Raw genomic sequence first — 27,853 nt, 5'->3', positions numbered from 1 at the left:
CCTGCAGCCCAGGAGTTGGGTTTTATTCCTACTCTGCTGCTAACTAAGCTGTGTGATATTGAACAAATAACTTAACCTCTTCCAGTCTCAAAAGTTCTCCTTTTAAAATGAAGGCATTGGCCACCAGCTGGTTGCTAAAGTACTTTTCAGTCCTAAAACACATTACTTCCAATCCCATTTTACAGATAAAAAGATCTTTGCAAATCACTAAAAACGTAAATAGATGACTCTGTATGTGGAAATGGATATTTATATACAACAGGAAGACAAAAGAAAGCTGTACTCAATCATATAAAAATTGATTTTACAATTAACTCTTTATTATTCTTGCTTCAGGAAAGAGGACAGAGATGTGTGCAATCAAAAAGAGCAAAATGTCAAGAAAAATACATTCTGACTTTGCTAGAAAGATCTATAATTCAACAATATACTCACCAAATTCAATGACTATTATTTACTGAAATTGTGAAATGCCTTCTCACCTGACAGTCAAATGAAATATCAAATGTTGTTTGCAGTCACCTGCAGTTTTGGTTGACAGGAGGATGAAACCACAAACTATCAGGAGACACCATCTGCAACAGCAGAACCTGACACTCAGAGAGACAGAGGTCGTGATCTGCTACCCTTGACATCAACTGCTTATAAACATGAAAGGCCTTGAATTCCCCAAAAGCAGGTCCTAAGGAAAACATGAGTGTGCAGGTGATTTATTAAGGAAGTGTCCTCAAGGGCAAACCTACAAGGGAGCAAGGGAAGCAATATAAGAAAGCATACAAAGCCAAGCAAGGGTGCAATTTCAAGTGAAGTCCTGGCCTCGGCCTAACCCTACAGGGAGTCCTGGCTTGTAAATTGCACTGGCAAGTTTGTGCTGCCTTGAAGCAACAGAGTCCCATATTCCTGCTCCTCAGTCATTGGATGCTGGTTCCCAAGGGGAAAGCATTAAATTCCGGGAGTTTGCTTTCGGAACATCTGGATGACATAGTTCCAGTGGCTCAAGGATAGTCCTTGGGAGAAGACTTCAGATGTGAGCTGTTAGAAGCAGAACAGCGAGAGCTGGGGGATAAGCACCCCAGACGGAAAGGAGGCCTGGCCTGTGCATGACAGCACACACCACAGACGAGAATCGGTCATGCCTGCGTTCGTTCCCTCAATATTTATTTGGCACCTGTTTTGCACCTGGGCCTGGACTAAGCCTTTTTAACTTAGTGATGAAAAAGACAGGTTCTATAATTAGAGACGGTTTAAAGCATTACTGAGAACAAAAAGCAATAAAGGTGGAATTCCCATTCTCAAAGACCTTCCTATTCATATGTAAATTAACTAAAGTAACAGGTAAGGATACATGCCCAATGAATGGTAAACTCTAAGTGCCAAGTGGATACTGAGGAGAATAGATAGTTTTCAGAAGGTTCAAGGTGAAGTAAATAGTAAATTCATATGCAAACCATAACCAGGACCATTGCAAAATAATGCAGCAAAAGGTCATTAATTTTACTCCTAAGAAACATAATTGATTTTAGTAGAAACATGGCCATTCCTATCAGTCAACTCTACCAGTCAGTCAAGCTATCTATAGGCCCAGACAAGAGATGCACAATTAAATTAATCTAGTTGTCAAGATTTGATGGAAATGATCCAATTTAAGTGAGAAGCATACCCATCTTTAGTACAGTGTCTTCATTTGTTTATTTAAACATTGATCGCATATCTGCTGTGTGCCAGGCATTGAACTAGAGAGTAGAAATATAACAATAAAAATTTCTGCCACAAAGTAAACAAAGCATTTACTCTTACTTCTCTTAAGAGGCTCACAATGTGGAGAACCAAACTAATCAATGGCAAAACACAATGTGAGAAATTTAACTGCATTTTGCCTTCCCTCCCATTACAACCTGACCTCCTGTAATTTAATAGAACCCATTGCAAAGGACTGAGCTCCTGTCCAAGGCCAAACCATAGTCTATCCTTCCTGCCTTTTCAAAGACATTGTTCTCAAAATTCTCCCCTTCGTGTCCTGTATCACCAGTTTAGGCTCCCACACTGGATCCTTTTCATCAGCAAATACTCTGTATCATTTCCTATGTTTAAAAAAAAAATCTTTCTTGACTATAGTTCCTCCAGCTATGGTTTCCATCAAGTCCTTGAAAGAGTTTTCTATATAGTTAGAATTAACATAACTTACTTTACTTCTATATAGTTAGAATTAACATTTTTCCTTACTTTCCTTTTATATAGTTAGAATTCACATACAATTAGAACATTTTCAAAATGAAAAGCATCACTTAGCCTGAGATAATAGGTATCTCCTGGACTCTGGGGAGGTTCCTCTGGAGAAGGGAATGGCAACCCACTCCAGTATTCTTGCCTGGAAAATCCCATGGACAGAGGAGCCTGGCAGGCTACAGTCCATGGGCTCACAAGAGTCGGACACAACTGAGTGACTAAGTCACAGTCAGGGTGGTTGCCCATTTATACTCCCTGTTTCTAGTCTCTCTTGCATTTGCCACCACAAGGCTTTTATTCCCACTGCTCCACCAAACCTGCTCTCATCAACGTCACTACTGGCCCCAGGATGCCAAATCCATCAGCTCCCAGTCTTCGACGTGCTTAGCTTAGCAGCAGCATTTGACACAGTGGATCCTCGCCCCTCTTTCAAAGGCTTGCTTCACTTAACTTCAATCTTACTTTCCTTCCATCTGACTGATCACTCCTTCACAGTCTCTCAGCTGATTCATCCTCATCCTCTCCCTCATTCCTCTCACTTCTTAATATTGGAAGATCTTGGATTTCAAACCATAGACCTCATTTCTCGGCCTCCAGTTAGTCCCTTGGAGATAGCAGCAAGTCTCATGGTTATAAATACTATAGAGATGATGAAGACCTACCCCATGATTCCAGACTTCCAACTGCCCACTGGACATTTCCATTTGTATACTGAACAAGCATCTCAAACTTAACATGTCTAAAATCCAAACTCCCAATCGTTCTCTCTTTTTTTTTCTCTCTCTCTCATACACATGGATGCGCGCACACACACACACACACACACACACACACACACACACAGACACCTAACCCTCCAGAAGTGTTTCCATCCAGCTGCCCAAATTCAATACCTCAAAACCATCCTTGTTTGCCCTCTTTCACACTCAATGATGACTCAAGAGAGACAAAATTAGACAAGTGAAGAGAAGCATACTGATAAGTAAAGAAAAACTTCAAATTAAAGAAGTACTTTTAAACCAAATTGTAGATGATTAATTTACTGCTATAGGCATAGGCAGAGTCAAGGATTTTAAGCTACAGAATGACATAATCAGAATTAAGTTTTCAGCTGCAGTCCCGGCGGCTGAAGAGAAGGAGGGAGGGAAGCACAAAGCTGACTGCACACTGAGAGAGATCAAACCCTGAGCTTCTGGATTGGGAGCACTGACTCCAACACCCTAGACTACCAGAGAACTAACCATAGGAATATCAGATAGAGAGAACTCACACAAAGGAAACCACCTGAACACAAGACCTGGCATAACTCAACCACTAGTAGCACCCTGTGCAGGACGCCTCATCTAAACAACAAACAAAACAAAAATACAACCCCAATCATCAGCAGACAGGAGTACCACCACACTCAGCCTTGCCCATCAGAGGAAAAACAAACAAACAAGCAAAGTATCAGCACAAATCTCACCCTACAAGAAGCTCACACAAACCACTGGACCAGCCTTAGGAGAGCAGAAACCAAAAGGAAGAAAGAATTCAACCTTCTTCAAGGAAAGAATTCAACTTTCCTCGAAGCCTGGGGAAAGGAGACCTCAAACACAATAACTTAAATAAAGCAGAGAAATACCATACAAATGAAGGAATAAGCTAGAAACACAGAAGTCCAAGCAAATGATGAGGAAATAGGAAAATTACCTGAAAAAGAATTCAGAAAAATGATAGCAAAGATGATCAAAAACCCTGAAAACAAAATGGAGAAAATGCAAGAATCAATTCACAAAAACCCAGAAAATTAAAGAAGAAGCATACAGAGACAAACAACATAATTGCTGAAATTAAAAATACTCTAGAAAGAATCAATAGCAGAATATCTGAAGCAGAAGACTGAATCAGTGAGCTGGAAGATCAAATGGTGGAAATAACTTCTGAAGAGCAGAATAAAGTAAAAAGAATGAAAAGAGCTGAGGATGGTCTCAGAGACCTCTGGGACTATATCAAACACACCAACATTCGAATTATAGGGTTCCCAGAAGAAGAAGAGAAAAAGAAAAGGTATGAGAAAATTTTTGAAGACACTATAGTTGAAAATTTCCCCAACATGGAAAAGGAAGTAGTCCACCAAGTCCAAGAGGCACAAAGAGTCCCATACAGGATAAACCCAAGGAGAAACTCACCAATACACATATTAATCAAACTAACAAAGACTAAACACAAAGGAAGAATATTAAAAGCAGCAAGGAAGAAGCACCAAGTAACATTTCTTTGGAAGGACTGATGCTAAAGCTGAAACTCGAGTACTTTGGCCACCTCATGCGAAGAGTTGACTCATTGGAAAAGACTCTGATGCTGGGAGGGATTGGGGGCAGGAAGAGAAGGGGACGACAGAGGATGAGATGGCTGCATGGCATCACAGACTCGATGGACGTGAGTCTGAGTGAACTCCGGGAGACGGTGATGGACAGGGTGGCCTGGTGTGCTGCGATTCATGGGGTCACAAAGAGTCGGACATGACTGAGTGATTGAACTGAACTGAACTGAACATACAAGGGAAACTCAATACATTTAACAGCTGATCTTTCAGCAGAAACTCTGCAGGCCAGAAGGGAATGGCAGGATATATTTAAAGTACTGAAACGGAAAAATCTACAACCAAGATTACTGTACCCAGCAAGGATCTCATTCAAAAGTGATGGAGAAATAAAAAGCTGTTCAGGCAAGCAAAAGTTAAGAGAATTCACTACCACTAAACCAGCTTTACAACAACTGTTAAATGGACTTATATAGTCAAGAAATACAACAGAAGAAAAAAGATCTACAAAATCAACTCCAAACAATTAGAAAATGGAAATAGATATATATGGAACATATATATATATACAACATATATATATAACATATATAAATGGAATATATATATCAATAATAATATATATATGATAATAATGATATATATATCAAAAATAATCATATATATCAATAATTACTATAAATGTAAATGGATTAATGCTCCAACCAAAAGACACAGACTGGCTGAATGGATACAAAAACAAGACCCATATATATGCTGTCTACAAGAAGCCCACCTCAGACCTCAAGACACATACATATAGACTGAAAGTGAGAGGATGGAAAAATATATTCCATGCAAATGGGAAGCAAAATAAAGCTGGAGTAGCAATCCTCATATCAGACAAAATGGACCTTAAAATAAAGAATATTACAAGAGATGAAGAAGGATACTACATAATGATCAAGGGATCAATCCAAGAGGAAGACATAACAATTGTAAATATCTATGCACCCAACATAGGAGCACCTCAATATCCAAGACAGACACTAACAGACATAAAAGGAGAAATTGATAGTAACACAAGAATAGTGAGACTTTAACACCTCACTCATACCAATGGACAGATATCAAAACAGAAAATTAAAAAGGAAACACAAGTTTTAAATGACACATTAGATGAGATGGAGCTCATTGATATCTTCAAGACACTCCATCCAAATGCAGAAGAATACATCTTCTTCTCAAGTGCACATGGAACATTCTCCAGCATAGACCACATTTTGGGCCACAAATCAGTGGTCCAGTAAATTGAAGAAAATTGAAATTGTATCAAGCATGTTCTCTGACCACAATGCTATGAGACTAGATATCAGTAACAAGGAAAAAACTGTAAGAAACACAAACACATGGAGATTAAACAACACGTTTCTAAATAACCAAGAAGTTACTGAAGAAATCAAAAGGGAAATCAAAAAATTTCTAGAAACAAACGACAATGGGGAACTGTAAAGATGGCAGAGGAATAGGACGGGAAGACCACTTTCTCCCTCACAAATTCCTCAAAAGAACATTTCAGCGCTGAGCAAACTCCACAAAACAACTTCTGTAGGCTGGCAGAGGACATCAGGCAACCAGAAAAGCAGACCATTGTCTTCAAAAACAGGTAGGGAAAAATATAAGACGAAAAAGGAGACAAAGGAGGTGGGGAGGGAGCTCCGTCCTGGGAAGGGAAGCCCGTCCCGGGAAGGGAATTTTAAGAAGAGAGGTTTCCAAACACCAGGAAACACTCTCCCTGCCGAGTCTGTGGCGAGCCTTGGAAACACAGAGGGCAACGTAACAGGAAGGGGAAAATAAATAAATAATTAAAACCAACAGATTACAAGCCCAACAGTAACTCCCCCAGCAGAAAAGCAGCACAGACGCCTGCATCCGCCACTGGGAAGTGGGGGCAGGGCAGGGATGCGCGGGCTGCAGTGCTTTGTAAGAATCGGGCAGGATCGCCCCACGCGCAACCAGAACGATCTAACTTGGGCTAGCAAACCAGACTGTGGGATAGCTACCACACGAAAAGCTCGAACATAAGACACCGCCAGGACCGAGCACAGAACAAAGGACGGAACGGAATAAGCCGGCTGCAGACCATCCCGCGCCGGGGACAGGCAGCCAGAGCCGTAAGGGCTGGAAAGGGGCAATTGCAGACCCGGAGAGACTTTACTTACCTAACTGCAAGCAGGCTTCTTTGCGAAGACTTCTGGGGGTGCTGGACAGTCACCATCTGCCTCACGGGGGGCACCAGCGATCCACCCAAAAAGCTGAGCAGCAGCGGCAGAAAAGGTGACAAGTCGCGGCGATCGCGCTCACCAAACTCCTGAGCTACTCAGACCTGGGAAGGGCACAAAGTGCAGTCCCAGCCAAATCTGTGCCTCTGAGGGCTGCCTGAGCGCCGAACCTGAGCGGCTTGGACCGGGGAAGTGCACGCAGCCTAGGGCCGGCCCCAGACGGTTCCCGGCTGAGCATCCTAGAGCCGGAGCGGTTTGTGCGCCGCGAGAAGGGACAGGTCAAGCGGAGCTGAGACACTGTGTGCACACGACAGTGCTATTTGTTTGCAGCATCCCCCCTCCCCACAGCGTGACTGAACTAGTGAGCCTAAAAAACCAGCAAACGGAAGAAGTAAAACAGAGGGAACCACCTTGGAAGTGATCCCACATGGCCTACAACATCAGAGAAGGGCCAGATATATTTTACTATTTTTAAAATCATTCCTTTTTTTTTTCTTTTTTTTTTCTAACTTTTTTTAATTGTTAAGTCTTCTATTTCTCCTCTAATTTTTATTTCTATAACCTACTATTACTATTTTTTAAAAAAAGACCTTTTTTTTTATAAGGCAAACACCATATATAGTCTTTGGAGGGTTGTAGGTGGGGTTTTGTTTGTTTGTTTGTTTGCTTGTTTGTTTGTTTGTTTTAATAATTCTTGTGTTTTTGTTTCTTTCTTCCTTTTTCCTTCTGCTTCTTTTCTTTAATATTTTTGAAAATCCAACCTCTACTCTAGATTTTTAATCTTTGCTCTTAGGTTTTTGTTGTCAATTTTGTACATTTAAAAACCCAAACTTCACTACCCAAGTTTACCTGAGAGCGAGATTACTGGCTTGACCACTCTCTCCTCCTTTGGACTCTCCTTTTTCTCCACCAGGTGGCCTCTGTCTCTTTTCTCCCCCATCTCTTCTCTATCTAACTCTGTGAATCTCTGTGTGTTCCAGACGGTGGAGAACACCTAAGGAACTGGTTACTGGCAGGATTTGTCTCTCTCCTTCTCATTCCTCTCTCTTATCCTCCTGGTCACCTCTGTCTACTTCCTCCCTCTCCTCTTCCCCATATAACTCCGTAAATACCTCTGAGCGGTCCAGACTATAGAGAGCACATAAGGAAGTGACTACTGGCTAGCTTGCTCTCTCCTCTTTTGATCTCACCGCATCTCATTCCAGTTACCTCTAACTACCCCCTCCATCTTCTCTTCTCCTTGTAACTCAGTGAACCTCTCTGAGTGTCCCTCAATGTGGAGAAACTTTTCATCTTTAACCTAGATGTTTTATCATCGGTACTGTATAGATGGAGAAGTCTAGAGGCTACTGTAAAAATAAAACTGAAAACCAGAAGCAGGAGGCTTAAATTCAAAGCCTGAAAACATTAGAGAACTCTTGAATTCAGGGAACATTAAGCAATAGGAGCTCATCAAATGCCTTCATACCTACACCGAAACCAAGCTCCACCCAAAGGCCAACAAGTTCCAAAACAAGACATACCACGCAAATTCTCCAGCAACACAGGAACACTCCCCTGAGCTTCAATATACAGGCAGCTCAAAATTATTCCAAAATCTTTGATGTCTCATAACCCATTACTGGTCACTCCACTGCACTCCAGAGAGAAGAAACCCAGCTCCACCCACCAGAACTCCAACACAAGCCTCCCTAACCAGGAAACCTTGACAAGCCACTGATAGAACCCCACCCACAGTGAGGAAGCTCCATAATAAAGAGAACTCCACAAACTACCAGAATATAAAAAGGCCACCCCAAACGCAGCAATATAACCAAGATGAAGAGACAGGAATACTCAGCAGGTAAAGGAACAGGAGAGTTGCCCACCAAAGCAAACGAAAGAGGAAGAAGTAGCGAATCTACCTGAGAAGGAATTCCGAATATTGATAGTGAAAATGATCCAAAATCTTGAAATCAAAATGGAATCACAGATAAATGGCCTAGAGACAAGGATTGAGAAGATGCAAGAAAGGTTTAACAAGGACCTAGAAGAAATAAAAAAGAGTCAAAATATAATGAATAACGCAATAAATGAGATCAGAAACACTCTGGAGGCAACAAATAGTAGAATAACAGAGGCAGAAGATAGGATTAGTGAAATAGAAGATAGAATGGTAGAAATAAATGAATCAGAGAGGAAACAAGAAAAACGAATTAAAAGAAATGAGGACAATCTCAGAGACCTCCAGTACAATATGAAACGCTCCAACATTCGAATTATAGGAGTCCCAGAAGAAGAAGACAGAAAGAAAGATCATGAGAAAATCCTTGAGGAGATAATAGTTGAAAACTTCCCTAAAATGGGGAAGGAAATAATCACCCAAGTCCAAGAAACACAGAGAGTTCCAAATAGGACAAACCCAAGGCGAAACACCCCAAGACACATATTAATCAAATTAACAAACATCAAACACAAAGAACAAATATTAAAAGCAGCAAGGCAAAAACAACAAATAACACACAAGGGGATTCCCATAAGGATACCAGCTGATCTTTCAATAGAAACTCTTCAGGCCAGGAGGGAATGGCAAGACATACTTAAAGTGATGAAAGACAATAACCTACAGCCCAGATTACTGTACCCAGCAAGGATCTCATTCAAATAAGGAGGAGAAATCAAAAGCTTTACAGACAAGCAAAAGCTGAGAGAATTCAGCACCACCAAGCCAGCTCTCCAACAAATTCTAAAGGATATTCTCTAGACAGGAAATACAAAAAGGGTGTATAAACCCGAACCCAAAACAATAAAGTAAATGGTAACGGGATCATACTTATCAATAATTACCTTAAACGTAAATGGGTTGAACGCCCCAACCAAAAGGCAAAGACTGGCCAAATGGATACAAAAACAAGACCCCTCTATATGCTGCTTACAAGAGACCCACCTCAAAACAAGGGACACATACAGACTGAAAGTGAAGGGCTGGAAAAAGATATACCACGCAAATAGAGACCAAAAGAAAGCAGGAGTGGCAATACTCATATCCGATAAAATAGACTTTAAAACAAAGACTGTGAAAAGAGACAAAGAAGGCCACTACATAATGATCAAAGGATCAATCCAAGAAGAAGATATAACAATTATAAATATATATGCACCCAATATAGGAGCACCGCAATATGTAAGACAAATGCTAACAAGTATGAAAGGGGAAATCAACAATAACACAATAATAGTGGGAGACTTTAATACCCCACTCACACCTATGGACAGATCAACTAAACAGAAAATTAACAAAGAAATACAAACTTTAAATGATACATTAGATCAGTTAGACCTAATTGATATCTATAGGACATTTCACCCCAAAACAATGAATTTCACCTTTTTTTCAAGTGCTCATGGAACTTTCTCCAGGATAGATCACATCCTGGGCCATAAATCTAAACTTGATAAATTCAAAAAATCAAAATCATTCCAAGCATCTATTCTGACCATAATGCATTAAGATTAAGTCTCAATTACAGGAGAAAAACTATTAAAAATTCCAACATATGGAGGTTTAACAACACACTTCTGAAGAACCAACAAATCACAGAAGAAATCAAAAAAGAAATCAAAATATGCATAGAAACTAATGAAAATGAAAACACAACAACCCAAAACCTGTGGGACACTATAAAAGCAGTGCTAAGAGGAAAGTTCATAGCAATACAGGCATACCTCAAGGAACAACAAAAAAGTCAAATAAATAACCTAACTCTACAACTAAAGCAACTAGAAAAGGAAGAACTGGAGAACCCCAGAGTTAGCAGAAGGAAAGAAATCTTAATAATTAGGGCAGAAATAAATGCAAAAGAAACAAAAGAGACCATAGCAAAAATCAACAAAGCCAAAAGCTGGTTCTTTGAAAGGATAAATAAAATTGACAAACCATTAGCCAGACTCATCAAGAAGCAAAGAGAGAAAAATCAAATCAATAAAATTAGAAATGAAAATGGAGAGATCACAACAGACAACACAGAAATACAAAGGATCATAAGAGAATACTATCAGCAGTTGTATGCCAATAAAATGGAGAACATGGAAGAAATGGACAAATTCTTAGAAAAGTACAATTTTCCAAAACTGAACCAGGAAGAAATAGAAAATTTTAACAGACCCATCACAAGCTTGGAAATTGAAACTGTAATCAGAAATCTTTCAGCAAACAAAAGCCCAGGTCCAGATGGCTTCACAGCTGAATTCTACCAAAAATTTCGAGAAGAGCTAACACCTATCCTACTCAAACTCTTCCAGAAAATTGCAGAGGAAGGTAAACTTCCAAACTCATTCTATGAGGCCACCATCACCCTAATACCAAAACCTGACAAAGATGTCACAAAAAAAGAAAACTACAGGCCAATATCACTGATGAAGATAGATGCAAAAATCCTCAACAAAATTCTAGCAATCAGAATCCAACAACACATTAAAAAGATCATACACCATGACCAAGTGGGCTTTATCCCAGGGATGCAAGGATTCTTCAATATCCGCAAATCAATCAATGTAATTCACCACATTAACAAATTGAAAAATAAAAATCATATGATTATCTCAATAGATGCAGAGAAGGCCTTTGACAAAATTCAACATCCATTTATGAAAAAAACTCTCCAGAAAGCAGGAATAGAAGGAACATGCCTCAACATAATAAAAGCTATACATCACAAACCCACAGCAAACATTATCCTCAATGGTGAAAAATTGAAAGCATTTCCCCTAAAGTCAGGAACAAGACAAGGGTGCCCACTTTCACTGCTACTATTCAACATAGTTCTGGAAGTTTTGGACACAGCAATCAGAGCAGAAAAAGAAATAAAAGGAATCCAAATTGGAAAAGAAGAAATAAAACTTTCACTGTTTGCAGATGACATGATCCTCTACATAGAAAATCCTAAAGACTCCACCAGAAAATTACTAGAGCTCATCAATGAATATAGTAAAGTTGCAGGATATAAAATCAACACACAGAAATCCCTTGCATTCCTATACACTAATAATGAGAAAGTACAAAAAGAAATTAAGGAAACAATTCCATTCACCATTGCAACGAAAAGAATAAAATACTTAGGAATATATCTACCTAAAGAAACTAAAGACCTATATATAGAAAACTATAAAACACTGATGAAAGAAATCAAAGAGGACACTAATAGATGGAGAAATATACCATGTTCATGGATCAGAAGAATCAATATAGTGAAAATGAGTACACTACCCAAAGCAATTTACAAATTCAATGCAATCCCTATCAAGCTACCAGCCATATTTTTCACAGAACTAGAACAAATAATTTCAAGGTTTGTATGGAAATACAAAAAACCTCGAATTGCCAAAGCAATCTTGAGAAAGAAGAATGGAACTGGAGGAATCAACTTGCCTGACTTCAGGCTCTACTACAAAGCCACAGTCATCAAAACAGTATGGTACTGGCACAAAGACAGACATATAGATCAATGGAACAAAATAGAAAGCCCAGAGATAAATCCACACACATATGGACACCTTATCTTTGACAAAGGAGGCAAGAATATACAATGGAGTAAAGACAATCTCTTTAACAAGTGGTGCTGGGAAAACTGGTCAACCACTTGTAAAAGAATGAAACTAGATCACTTTCTAACACCGCACACAAAAATAAACTCAAAATGGATTAAAGATCTAAATGTAAGACCAGAAACTATAAAACTCCTAGAGGAAAACATAGGCAAAACACTCTCTGACATGGATCACAGCAGGATCCTCTATGACCCACCTCCCAGAATTCTGGAAATAAAAGCAAAAATAAACAAATGGGATCTAATTAGAATTAAAAGCTTCTGCACAACAAAGGAAAATATAAGCAAGGTGAAAAGACAGCCTTCTGAATGGGAGAAAATAATAGCAAATGAAGCATCTGACAAACAACTAATCTCAAAAATATACAAGCAACATATGCAGCTCAATTCCAGAAAAATAAACGACCCAATCAAAAAATGGGCCAAAGAACTAAATAGACATTTCTCCAAAGAAGACATATGGATGGCTAACAAACACATGAAAAGATGCTCAACATCACTCATTATTAGAGAAATGCAAATCAAAACCGCAATGAGGTACCACTTCACACCAGTCAGAATGGCTGTGATCCAAAAATCTGCAAGCAATAAATGCTGGAGAGGGTGTGCAGAAAAGGGAACCCTCCTACACTGTTGGTGGGAATGCAAACTAGTACAGCCACTATGGAGAACAGTGTGGAGATTCCTTAAAAAATTGCAAATAGAACTACCTTATGACCCAGCAATCCCACTGCTGGGCATACACACCGAGGAAACCAGAATTGAAAGAGCCACATGTACCCCAATGTTCATCACAGCACTGTTTATAATAGCCAGGACATGGAAACAACCTAGATGTCCATCAGCAGATGAATGGATAAGAAAGCTGTGGTACATATACACAATGGAGTATTACTCAGCCATTAAAAAGAATTCATTTGAATCAGTTCTGATGAGATGGATGAAACTGGAGCCGATTATACAGAGTGAAGTAAGCTAGAAAGAAAAACACCAATACAGTATACTAACACATATATATGGAATTTAGAAAGATGGCAATGACGACCCTGTATGCAAGACAGCAAAAAAGACACAGATGTGTATAATGGACTTTTGGACTCAGAGGGAGAGGGAGAGGGTGGGATGATTTGGGAGAATGGCATTCTATCATGTATACTATCATGTAAGAATCGAATCGCAAGTCTATGTCTGACGCAGGGTACAGCATGCTTGGGGCTGGTGCATGGGGATGACCCAGAGAGATGTTATGGGGAGGGAGGTGGGAGGGGGGTTCATGTTTGGGAATGCATGTAAGAATTAAAGAATTTAAATTTTTAAAAAATAAATAAATAAATAAATGAAACAAACGACAATGAAAATACAACAACTCAAAACCTAAGGGATACAGCAAAAGCAGTTCTAAGAGGAAAGTTTATAGCAACACAATCCTACCTCAAGAAACAAGATAAACATCTAATACAACCTAACTTTACACGTAAAGCAACCGGAAAAAGAATTTCTTTAAAATATTAGAAGAAGGAAAGAAATCATAAAGATCCAAGCAGAAATGAAGGAAAAAGAAATAAAAGAAACAATAGTAAAGATTAATAAAACTAAAAGCTGGTTCTTTGAGAAGATAAACAAAATTGACAAACCCTTAGCCAGACTCATCAAGAAATAGAGAAGAATCAAATCAACAAAATCAGAAATGAAAATGGAGAGGTTACAACAGACAATGCAGAAATACAAAGGATTATAAGACACTATTATGAACAGCTATATGGCAATAAAATAGATACCCTGGAAGAAATGGACAGATTCTTAGAAAAGTTCAATCTTCCAAGACTGAAAGAGGTAGAAATACAAATTGTGAACCCAATTATAAGCACTGAAATTGAAGCTGTGATCAAAAATGTCCCAAAAAACAAAAGCCCAGGACCAGATGGCTTCACAGGAGAATGCTATCAAACATTTAGAGAAGAGATAACACCTATCCTTCTAAAACTCTTTCAAAAAACTGCAGAGGAAGAAACACTTTCAAACTCATTCTATGAGGCCACCATCACCCTGATATGAAACCCAGACAAAGACAACACACACAAAAAAGAAAACTAGAGGCCAATATCACTGATGAACATAGATGCAAATATCTGCAACAAAATTCTAGGAAACAGAATTCAGCAACACATCAAAAAGCTCATACACCATGATCAAGTTGACTTTATTCCAGGGATACAAGGATTCTTCAATATACAGAAATCAATCAATGTGATACACCATATTAACAAATTGAAAGATAAAAACCATATGATCATCTCAATAGATGCAGAAAAAGCCTTTGACAAATTTAGCATCTATTTATGATTAAAACTCATCAAAAAACGGGCATAGACAGAACTACCTCAACATAGTAAAGGTCATATATGATAAGCCTACAGCAAACATTATTCTCAATGGTGAAAAACTGAAAGCATTCCCCATAAGATTAGGAACAAGACAAGCATGTCTGCTTTTGCCACTGGTATTCAACATAGTTCCAGAAGTCCTATCTATAGCAATCAGAGAAGAAAAAGTAATAAAAAGAATCCAGATTGGAAAAGAAGTAAAGCTCTCACTGTTTGCAGATGACATGATACTGTACATCAGTTCAGTTCAGTTCAGTCGCTCAGTCGTGTCCAACTCTTTGTGACCCCATGAATCGCAGCACACCAGGCCTCCCTGTCCATCACCAACTCCAGGAGTTCACTCAGACTCACGTCCATCCAATCGGTGATGCCATCCAGCCATCTCATCCTCTGTCGTCCCTTTCTCCTCCTGCCCCCAATCCCTCCCAGCATCACAGTCTTTTCCAATGAGTCAACTCTTCGCATGAGGTGGCCAGAGTACTGGAGTTTCAGCTTCAGCATCATTCCTTCCAAAGAAATCCCAGGGCTGATCTCCTTCAGAATGGACTCATTGGATCTCCTTGCAGTCCAAGGGGCTCTCAAGAGTCTTCTCCAACACCACAGTTCAAAAGCATCAATTCTTCAGCACTCAGCCTTCTTCACAGTCCAACTCTCACATCCATACATGACCAAAGGAAAAACCATAGCCTTGACTAGACGGACCTTACTCGGCAAAGTAATGTCTCTGCTTTTGAATATGCTATCTGGGTTGGTCATAACTTTCCTTCCAAGGAGTAAGCATCTTTTAATTTCATGGGAGCAGTCACCATCTGCAGTGATTTTGAAGCCCAAAAAAATAAAGTCTGACACTGTTCCCACTGTTTCCCCATCTATTTTTCATGAAGTGATGGGACCAGATGCCATGATCTTTGTTTTCTGAGTGTTGTGCTTTAAGCCAACTTTTTCACTCTCCACTTTCACTTTCATCAAGAGGCTTTTTAGTTCCTCTTCACTTTCTGCCACAAGGGTGGTGTCATCTGCATATCTGAGGTTATTGATATTTCTCCCGCCAATCTTGATTCCAGCTTGTGCTTCTTCCAGTCCAGCATTTCTCATGATGTATTCTGCATATAAGTTAAATAAGCAGGGTGACAATATACAGCCTTGACGCACTCCTTTTCCTATTTGAAACCAATCTGTTGTTCCATGTCCAGTTTTACCTGTTGCTTCCTGACCTGCATACAGATTTCTCAAGAGGCAGAACACGTGGTCTGTTATTCCCATCTCTTTCAGAATTTTCCACAGTTTATTGTGATCCACACAGTCAAAGGCTTTGGCATAGTCAATCAAGCAGAAATAGATGTTTTTCTGGAACTCTCTTGCTTTTTCCATGATCCAACGGATGTTGGCAATTTGATCTCTGGTTCCTCTGCCTTTTCTAAAACCAGCTTGAACATCAGGAGGTTCACAGTTCACATATTGCTGAAGACTGGCTTGGAGAATTTTGAGCATTACTTTACTAGCATATGAGATGAGTGCAATTGTGCAGTCGTTTGAGCATTCTTTGGCATTGCCTTTCTTTGGGATTGGAATGAAAACTGACCTTTTCCAGTCCTGTGGCCACTGCTGAGTTTTCCAAATTTGCTGGCATATTGAGTGCAGCACTCTCACAGCATCATTTTTCAGGATTTGAAATAGCTCAGCTGGAATTCCATCACCTCCACTAGCTTTGTTTGTAGTGATGCTTTCTAAGGCCCACTTGACTTCACATTCCAGGATGTCTGGCTCTAGGTGAGTGATCACACCATCGTGATTATCTGGGTCATGAAGATCTTTTGTATAGTTCTCTACAGTTTTGTATAGTTGTCTTTTGTATAGTTCTTCTGTATATTCTTGCCACCTCTTCTTAATATCTTCTGCTTCTGTTAGGTAAATCCCATTTCTGTCCTTTATCGAGCCCATCTTTGCATGAAATGTTCCCTTGGTATCTCTAATTTTCTTGAAGAGATCTCTAGTCTTTCCCATTCTGTTGTTTGCCTCTATTTCTTTGCATTGATCACTTAAGAAGGCTTTCTTATCTTTTCTTGCTATTCTTTGGAACTCTGCATTCAGATGCTTATATCTTTCCTTTTCTCCTTTGCTTTTCGCTCCTCTTCTTGTCACAGCTATTTGTAAGGCCTCCCCAGACAGCCATTTTGCTTTTTTGCATTTCTTTTCCATGGGATGGTCTTGATCCCTGTCTCCTGTACAGTTTCACAAACCTCATTCCATAGTTCATCAGGCACTCTATCTATCAGATCTAGTCCCATAAATCTATTTCTCACTTCCACTGTATAATCATAAGAGATTTGATTTAGGTCATACCTGAATGGTCTAGCAGTTTTCCCTACTTTCTTCAATTTAAGTCTGAATTGCAGCCAAAGATGGAGAAGCTCTATACAGTCGACAAAAACAAGACCAGGAGCTGACTGTGGTTCAGATCATGAATTCCTTATTACCAAATTCAGATACTGCACATAGAAAACCCTAAAGATAGTATCAGAAAATTACTAGAGCTAATCAGTGAATTTAGCAAAGTTGTAGGATACAAAACCACTTGCATTTCTATATACTAACAATGAAAAATCAGAAAGAGCAATTAAAGAATCCATCACATTCACCACTGCAACAAAAAGAATTAAATATCTAGAAATAAACTTACCTAAGGAGACAAAAGAACTGTACACAGAAAATTATAAGACAGTAATGAAAGAAATCAAAGATGACATAAACAGGTGGAGAGATATTCTGTGTCCCCTGGGTAGAAAGAATCAATATTGTGAAAATGACTATACTACCAAATACAATCTACAGATTTAATGCAATTCATATCAAAATACCAATGGCATTTTTCACAGAACTAGAACAAAAAATTTTACAATTCATATGGAAACACAAAAGACCCCAAATAGCCAAAGCAGTCTTTAGAAAGAATAGAGCTGGAGGAATCAACCTTCCTGATATCAGGTTTTTCTACAAAGCCACATTCATCAAGACATTATGATATTGGCACAAAAACAGAAATATCAACCAATGGAACAAAATAGAAAGCCCAGAAATAAACCCATTTACCTATGGGTACCTTATTTTTGATAAAGGAGGCAAGAATATACAATGGGGCAAAGACAGCCTCTTCAATAAATGGTGCTGGGAAAACTGGACAGCTATATGTAAAAGAATGAGAACACTTCCTAACACCATACACAAAGATAAACTCAAAATGGATTAAAGACCTAAATGTAAGACCAGAAACTATAAAACTCTTAGAGGAAAACATAGGCAGAACACTTGATGATGTAATTCAAAGCAAGATCCTCTATGATCCACTTTCTAGAGTAATGGAAATAAAAAAAAAAGTAAACAAGTGGGACTTGATTAAACTTAAAAGCTTTTGCACAGCAAAGGTAACTATAAGAAAGGTGAAAAGACAACCCTCAGAATGAGAGAAAATAATAACAAATGAAACAACTGACAAAGGATTACTTTCCAAAATATACAAGCAGCTCATACAATTCAATACCAGAAAAACAAACAACCCAATCAGAAAGTGGAAAAAAGACCTAAACAGACATTTCTCCAAAGAAGACATACAAATGGGTAACAAACACATGAAAAGATGCTCAATATCACTCAATATTAGAGAAATGCAAATCAAAAACTACAATGAGATATCACCTTACACCTGTCAGAATGGCCCTCATCAAAAAGTCTACAAACAATAAAGGCGCGAAAGGATGTGGAGAAAAGGGAACACTCATGCACTGTTGGTGGGAAAGTAAACTGATACAGCCACCATGGAAGACGGTACAGAAATTCCTTAAAAAACTAGGAATGAAACCACCATATGACCCAGCAATCCCACTCCTAGGCATATACCCTGAGGAAACCAAAACTGAAAGAGACACATGTATCCATTGTTCACTGCAGCACTCTTTACAATAGCTAGAACATAGAAGCAACCTAGATGTCCGTCAAGAGATGAATGGATAAAGTTGTGATATATATACACAATGGAATACTACTCAGCCATAAAAAGGAGTGTATTTGAGTCAATTCTAATGAGGTGGTTGAACCTAGAACCTATTATACAGAGTGAAGTGAGTCAGAAAGGGAAAGATAAGATACCATATTCTAACACATATATATGGAATCTAGAAAAATACTACTGATGAATTTATTTACAGGGCAGCAATGGAGAAACAGACATAAAGAATACACTTATGGACATGGGGAGAGGGGAGGAGAGGGTGAGATGCATGAAAGAATAATATGGAAACTTATATTACCATATGTAAAATAGATAGCCAATGGGAATTTGCTGTATGGCTCAGGAAACTCAAAAAGGGGCTCTGGATCAACCTAGAGGGGTGGGATGGGGAGGGAGATGGGAGAGAGGTTCAGAGGGAAGGGATATATGTACACCTATGGCTGATTCATGTTGAGGTTTGACAGAAAACAGCAAAATTCTATAAAGCAATTATCCTTCAATAAAAAATAAATTAATAACAAAAAAAGAATTATGTTTTCCTTGATGACACTAGCTACAGTGTAGATGATAGATTGGGAGGGACTAGGAACAAACAAAGGAAATGAGTTAGACTATTGCAGTGAAAAAATGATAGTGGTTTGGACTGTAGAGATGGCAAGTAGGGATGGAGAGAAATGATCTGATTCATTCACTTGGTCCTAACAGGAATGGCTACCCACTCCAATATTCTTTTCTTTTTTAAAAAAATAAAAATGTTTTTATTTTAATTGGAGGCTAACTACTTTACAATATTGTAGTGGTTTTGCCATACATTGACATGAATCAGCCACGGGTGTACATGTATTCCACATCCTGAACCCCCCTCCCACATCCCTCCCCATCCCATCCCTCAGGGTCATCCCTGTGCACTAGCCCCAAGCACCCTGTCTCATGCATCAAACCTGGACTGGAATATTCTTGCTTGTAAGATTCCATGGACAGAAGAACCTGGCAGGCTATAGTCCATGGAGTCGCAAAGAATCAGACGTGACTGAGCAACTAACACTTTCACTTTTTCACTTTAAATATTTTATTGCACATGTCCTTTAGTTATCAGGTAAAATTAACTATACTCACATTCTTACTTGTGAACAATCATTCACCTTATTTGTACCTGTCTCACTCAGTGCCCAGTTGTAACAAGTGAGATCAGTTGAAGGACAGGGGAAAGTCCAAAATATTTCACAAACTGGATAATTCCTGTGTGGTTCATCAAGAGTTGGCTATGCAATAATTCATTTTATACTGTGAAAAATACAACCAGCTTTTCTTTTCTTTTAGAGTAAACTAGGTTCTACTTAATCATAACACAGAAACTAAATCTTTATAAACATAATTATCATTCAAAAGCAATAAAGTATAATTTTATTACACCTGCTCATTTGCTTTTCTGACATTCCACGATAAGAGCCCAGCTCTGAACATGTAAATTGCTAACCAAGCTTTATCTCTCCCTCTGCATAGCTTCTTCCTAAAACCAATATAAAACAAACTGCCCATTAAGTCTGGTGGAAAGGACATTACACTAAGAACTGACAAACAGGGATATGAGACTCAGCTTTCTCACCAACTACTGTCAGCTTGTGAAAGTCTGCTAACTTCTGTGGGTCTCAGTTCAGAGTTCCTTCCAGGGATAAGAGTTTATCATTATCTATATAGCATATTAACCCCGAGCGACTGGTGTATCATACTAATTTGTCTAAATTATTCTCCTCCACTCACTACTTTGGAGAAGGAAATGGCAACCCACTCCAGTATTCTTGCCTAGAGAATCCTGTGGACAGAGGAGCCTGGTGGGCTGCTGTCCATAGGGTCACACAGAGTTGGACACGACTGAGAAGACTTAGCATGCATGCATGCTTTGGAGAAGGAGATGGCAACCCACTCCAGTGTTCTTGCCTGGAGAATCCCAGGGACAGAGGAGCCTGGTGGGCTGCCGTCTATGGGGTCGCACAGAGTCGGACACGACTGAAGCAATGCAGCAGCAGCAGCAGCAGGCACTACTTATTTTGAGAAGAAAATAATGAAAGGTTTTGTTTTTAACTCTCATACAGTTTAACTCCTTGACATTTTCACTTACCATGAAAATACATACCAGCTACTCAACTGTCATTCTCCATTCTTCACTCTTGGGGAAAAAAACAGGTTCTCTTTTTGTTCCTGAACTGTCCATGAACTTGGACAGATGTAACTATGGTAGCCAGCCAATATGAAAGAGAAGAAGCTTGCTTTGGAAAAAAATGATCTTATGGTTCCACTATTGTAGCAATGAGCTAAGGTTTAGGAGCTGTATAATTTTGATCCCATAGAAAACTTAAATGCCCAAAATGGGTATTCCTAGGGGGCTTCTATTTACCCCAGTGGTCTTTACTCTGTATTTTTATGGACCCTTTATATTTAAAGTATTTTTATTTCATCTTTTTATAGGATTTTACATATAGTTGATCCTTGAATAATGGGTTTGAACCGCACAGGTACACTTATATTCAAATTTTCTTTAATAAATACAATGGAAAAATTTTTAGAGATTTGCAACAATTTGAAAAAAAATATGAACTGCATAGTCTAAAAATATCAAAAAACTTATAAAAAATAGGCATGTCATGAATCCATAAATTATATGTAAATATGCATGTAATACACAAAATATATGTTAATTGACTGCTGTCTGTAATGCTTCTGGGTCAATAATATGATCTTAGTAGTTAAGTTTTGGGGAGTCAAAAGTTACACATAGATTCTTGACTGCACAAGGGGTTGACACCCCTAACCTGACTGTTCAAGGGTCAACTGTGTTTTAATCACAGAAGGGGGTAAAATACTAAAGGCAGATATCATCAATCCCATCAGTCATCTTACTTTCTCACAATAACAGGGATGGCAATTAAGCTTCCACTTGTTCTAACAACTGAGAGTGGCTTCTTGGAGGAAACCTGAGGCCACCCCTGCACTTGCCAGGAGAAGGTGCCCTGACCGTGTGAAACACCGTCTGTGCTGGCAGGGGTAGGAGAGGCGGCACTGATGGCAGATACCTGCCATTATTAGGGCAGAATATTCTTTGGAAAGAAGTCATAATGGAAGGAAGCTTTGGACAGGCTCAAATCCACTTTGTCTCTGAGAGCTGTGCAGCGCAGAATGAGAACGTCCAAGACTACGTGATAGTCAGCTAGCTACTGTTTCATGAGCACCCATTAACGGCCATGCACTGAGCACCCACAGGTAAGCAAAAGAGACGTGGTCTCTTCTTTCAAGAAGCTTGCAGTCCGGTGGAAAGATACAGCAAGTAAGTGTGGTCACTGAGAAAATCAATGTGGACCTAATTCACAATGGCTGTCGGCATCATAATAGTGATTCATCAGAACAAGGATGGAGCACCAAAGAAGCAAAGAGAAGCAAACACCTATCCAAGTTCTTACAACTCACATTCTACCTTTCACTGTATTAAAGATTTCAAAGGAAAAGTAAAAACACTTATACAATTGTAATATAAAGCAAATAAGTAAATACATGCAGTTGTCAGACACATTACACAAATTTTCCCTAAATAATTTTAGAGACTTTCTTCTAATAATTTAAGATACTTCATAGGTTTTCTTATTTGTCTTAACAAAACACCTGTAGAATCAGTATGGAGTTCATCGGTAAATTCTGATATTATAGATGAAGAATCTGAAAACAAAGTTTTCTATAGACTCTGAGTCATTTTAAAGGACAGTGAAACTAAATCTCTCTAGTGTCTTTCTTCTAGACTGTTTTAATTATTTGTTGTATTAAAAATGAATTATGGTAGTTTCTATATAATTATGTGAAACAGTGTGTTTCCCTAACAGCAAAGGTAAAAAAGAAAAAGAAAAAAAAAAACCATTTACAACAGTAGCACACCTGTTAAACAAAGACTTAAACAGCATTTTCTCTGATTTGACATTTGCAGTTTGGTATGTTAAGTGGAAGAAACCTTCTGGCTTGCCAGAGATATTCTCTGAGAAAATTTCACACTGCAAGAGTACATTAAGAACTTTGGAAGACAGAAATTATTTCATGGCATTAAATTTTCACTCTAACAATAACAAATTCACTTTTTCTTTCACCTAACTGAAAAAACCAGCCCCTTTCTTCAATAACTACAAAACAATGACGTGATATCACTAAACTCACCACCATTAACGCTGAATTAATTCTCATATGTGAATATAATTTGATTTGGGGGTTCTTCATATAAATCAATAAAATAGAACAAGCCCAGCAGGAGGGAGCAGGTGCTTTTGGCACTGAGTAGAAGACAAATACACCGATACAAGGTAGGAAGGATGTAAACGAGAAGCTGAAAGCCCAGCAGAATTAGTCTTATTTAAAATTTGGAAGATGCCTTTTTTTTAGTAAACAAAAAGGAAAATAAATACACACAGAACTCTGGCAGAAAGAAGGAACCACAACCCAGACGCATGAGCCAATAAACAGAAAGAGGAGGCTGCAAGGGGGCTGGCGCAGGAGTTGGCCTGGCTGGAGCAGGTGGTGCCAGTCCAGGAGGCAGAGCCCGCAAAGGGGCTTGGCAGCTCAAGGGAAGAGCCCGGTGTGCTGTTTTCAGTAACAGAGCCACCTCGGAGCCTTCAGCACAGGAACATGATTGAAAACGACACCGGGAGATTATTTAGGCAACAGAATGTAAGACATATTGAGACAGAGTGGCTAGTGAGCAGAAAGCCTAATAATACAAGTGAAAATAAAGTTCTCCAGTTTTTACAGGGAGAACAGCCAGTAATAGCCAGTCTCTATCACTGCAGTCAAAAAGCTCATTTGGAGAAGGAGAACTGAGAATGGGGAATGGATGGGGAGTAAGATCCCAGTCCCAAGAATGAGGGGCTTCCCTGGTGGCTCAGTGGTAAAGAACCCGCCTGCCAACGCAGGAGACCCAGGTTCGACCCTTGGATCGGGAAGATCCTCAAGGAGGAAATGGCAACGGGAGGAAATTTCCAGTATTCTTGCCTGGAAATCATATGAACAGAGTAGCCTGATGGGCTACAGTCCATGAGGTCGCAAAAGAGTCAGACACGACCTAACTCTGTTCATCAACAGCAACACTAAGAGTGAGGCGTGCAGTGATGATAGAACCATGAGAGCCCCTGCACTTGCCGTCCCGACACACACGCCCTGTAGACACCATCGCAGCCCTCCTCCAGCAGCCTGACCTGGAGCTCCCTGCCTCGCACCCACCTGAGATCTCCTCCGAGGACAGTGACTTACATCTTCAATGAGATCTACATTTCACTTCATGTCAAATGCTGTCATAAGGTGAACACAGCGTACTGTCACTGGTTAAGTTGCTCTTTCTGCCTGTCCCTGCCTGTAGTTTCTCCCTTTCCCTCTCATAGAATTTTACTAAGGATCCATGAAAAAGCACTTCTGAGACTCCTGAGAGAGACTGGCTACATACTATGGGGTTTCTTTGGGACCTGGTAGCAGTCCATGGGGTCGCTAAGAGTCAGACATGACTGAGCGACTTCACTTTCCCTTTTCACTTTCATGCATTGGAGAAGGAAATGGCAACCCACTCCAGTGTTCTTGCCTGGAGAATCCCAGGGATGGCGGAGCCTGGTGGGCTGCCGTCTATGGGTTCGCACAGAGTTGGACACGACTGAGGTGACTTAGCAGCAGCAGCAGCAGCCTTAATTCTATGGGTTCATAGGTTCTCTGCATTTAAAGCATTTTCATTTCATCTTTCTCTAAGACTGAAATTCTTTAAGCCTTGGGTCCATCTCTTCAATTTCTCTTTTTACTCCTTAATGTGTCTAATAGAGTCCCTTTCACCCGAGAGGAACTGACAACGTGTTGCTGACGCCCATAAAATGGCAATAAACTTTGAAGGTCCTTGTCTGCTCAAGTACTAAAATGCTATTATCATAGATTGACTGCATCTTCCAACTGCATTTTGCTTCAGGCAAGGAAATTAGTATTGTGGCCACCTGAACAGTCTCTTCTTATAAATCTCTTCACATTTGCTTTCTAAGCATATTATTTACTAGCTCACTATGGAGCCTACAAGTTCAACATACTGACTTCAAGGAAAGGGCAGGGCTTTGCCATATTCATGCTGCCAGTGCCACATTTTTCTAATATTTATCTGGTGGGCTGAATAATGGCCCCTCATGGGTGTCATGGCCTAATCCTTAGAACCTATGAATGTTACCAAAAGGGACACTGCGTGTGATTAAATTAAGAATGTTGACACAAGGAGACTACCCTGGATAGTTCTGCTAGGACCTAAATGTTATCACAACTCTCCTACTAGGAGGGAGGCAGAAGGAGTTTTGACTACAGAAAACAAGAGTGCTCGGTCGTGTCTGACTCTTTACAATCCCGTGGACTGTAGCCCGCCCGGCTCCTCTGTCCATGGGATTCTCTAGGCAGGAATGCTAGAGTGGGTAGCCCTTCCCTTCTCCAGGGGATCTTCCCAACCCAGGGATCGACATCAGGTCTCCTGTATTGCAGGTGGATTCTTTACCATCTGAGCCACCAGCAAAGCTCAAGGTGACAGAAGCAGAGTGAAATCTGAAGATGCAAAGAAGGAGAAAGAGGTCATAAATCACCAAATGTAAGTCCTGCTGCTCTAGAAGCCAGAAAAGCTAGGGCTAGCTCACCCTCTAGAGCCTCCAGAGGGAGCCCGCTTTGCAACACTTGATCTTAACCCCGTAAAACTCAGGTTAGAGACTTCCCTGGTAGTTCCGTGGCTGAGTCCACTCGCCAGTGCAGGGGACACAGGTTCCACTCCTGGTCCTGGCAGATCCCACATGCTGTGGGCAAGTAGGCCCATGTGCCACAGCCATGGAGCCTGCAATTACACAAGAAGCCGCCACAACATGGGGCCTGTGCACCACAGCTACAGCAGCCCCTGCTCTCTGCAACCAGGAAAACACGTGCACGGCAATGAAGACCCCGCGCAGCCAATCAATAAGATCTGGAGGAACAAAAGAAAGACGTAAAGGAGAATGACTGCTAACTCAGCCCCTCCTTACTGTCTTGCTTTTAAGAAAATAAGGAAAACTCAGTTTAGATTTCTAACCTCTGGAAGAGTAAGAGAATGAACTTGTGTGGTATTAAGTCCCTAAGTTTCTGGCAATTTGTTACATCAGTAATAAAAAATTAATATAACATACTTTTTAAATTTTCATTCCACTTAATAAATTGTTTTGTGTTCAATTTTCACCTTCATGTTAGAGCATATTTTATATTTCTCCTGTGTCACTCTTTCTACTATACATATAATTATTTACAGCTTTCAGTCTGCTAATATTGGCACACCTGTTTTACTTACATATATTATTACCAAGCACACAACACAGTATTGTGTATAATTGGTACACAAGCACAAAAGTGAAATGATTGAGTAAAAGTGAGAATCATCCACAGTATTTTTCAACTATTGTCTCATTATGTTTTGTAGCAGAATCACCTGGAGTAATTGTTTAAAATTCAGATTCCTGGGTCTAAGTGCTGCAGAAATTCTGAATTCTCTCTTTCCATAGAGCCCTAATCTTCATTTGAACATGCTAACCAATTCAATGATATATATTTCACTAAAGCTGAAGAACTTCTGGCCTAGAGTCACCTAAGAACTTTTTGCTCATTCAGTCCCACATCAGGCAAGCCTCAAGACTGGAAAGAAATATTTAACAAAAGCCCAACACATAGGAAAACATATAAATCCTTATTCCTCAAATCTCTTTCAACATCAGAATCTTCAATGAAGACACATTCAACATGACTCATTATTTTTAATTTGAAAAACTAATCTTTCTTTCCCCTGTACAAAAAACGATAAACAATTGATGAGTCAGATCCCGTGTTTGAAGACCAGTAAAAGTGGTTCAATACTGTCGCAGCCTATAGACAAAACAGTAGCATTTATTCCCTCTCTGTGACAGAGTAGTAAACTGAATTGCATTTTTTTTAAGTGAGATAGAATAAATGTAGAGAATTTCCCTATTAAGCCATCCGTTTCATGCCTGGTCAAATTTCTTCAACAAGATTGACAGCCAAGAACATCTATTTGTAAATACAGGAGCTCAGGGCTCAGTTGGATTCAATTTCAATTTGGTTTGGCCCATCTGTCCTTTTATTCCCTGATTTCCAGCAGCCCGTTGACCTTACTTTTATCTATGCCACCTTCCCCTCCAACTCAGCACCATCCAGGGCAAACACAGCATCCCTCCTGGACCAGTCCTCTTTTCTGGATCTTTCAATGATGCAGGCAGTCTTCCACACCTGGGGGTCAGAACTCAGAATGCCTTTGTCCATTCACTCATTCAATAAATATTTATTGACAGTCCACTCTGTGCCAGGCATTCTTCTAGAAAGTAAACCAAACAGATAGAAATCCCTACCATGGAAAGTTTATTTGCTGGTATGAAAGAGGGATAAATAGAAACACCACAAATAAATGCTACAAACAATACAAATACATTGATACAATATAAATAGTAAAAATACAAATCGATACAAATAATATATAGCATGTTAAATAGTAATGTATTCAACATTAAAATAAATTTAAAAGAGTTAGAAAATGTCAAAGATCAGAGAAAGCCTCAATGAGAAGTTGGTGTTTGAATACAAATATAAAATAAGTAAGGATGTAAGCAATGTAGGCATAGATTCCAGGAAGAGCTACTTATCAAAGTCCTGAAAACTTCATTCCTGTCCTCAAGTCTCTCCATTCAAACTTTAAAATAAATAAATAAATTACAAAGTATTCCAATCATATAAAAGTACATTATTTTTTTTACCCTAACAGATTTTAAATAATGTTATATTTTTTCTCCATTTGCTTCAGATATTTTTTAACCATGTAAAATGTTTAAACTCCTCTGAGGCAATACACCTCCTTCTTACCACGTCCCTGTCTCCCACTCTAGAATTAACCATGGCTATAAAGTACAGACTTCAGTAGATGTTCAATCCATCTTATAATTGTCTTTCATTTTAATGGACATTAAAAGTTTCTCTTCAAAGGAGTTGTACCAAATTTATGTCCCACCAGCAATGTATGAGAG

General features: G+C 39.4%; 1 protein-coding gene across 1 annotated transcript in view; it reads right to left on the bottom strand.

Annotated features, from left to right (window-relative positions):
- Positions 1-27,853, bottom strand: part of TRHDE (thyrotropin releasing hormone degrading enzyme) — a 457,777-nt gene that overhangs the window by 307,127 nt on the left and 122,797 nt on the right. The gene's annotated exons all lie outside the window — the stretch shown is intronic.

Source organism: Budorcas taxicolor, chromosome 5 (genome assembly GCF_023091745.1).
Source record: "Budorcas taxicolor isolate Tak-1 chromosome 5, Takin1.1, whole genome shotgun sequence".
In the NCBI taxonomy this organism is placed as follows: domain Eukaryota; kingdom Metazoa; phylum Chordata; class Mammalia; order Artiodactyla; family Bovidae; genus Budorcas; species Budorcas taxicolor.
The sequence above is the reverse complement of the archived record's forward strand: the minus strand, read 5'-3'. Positions and strand labels throughout refer to the sequence as shown.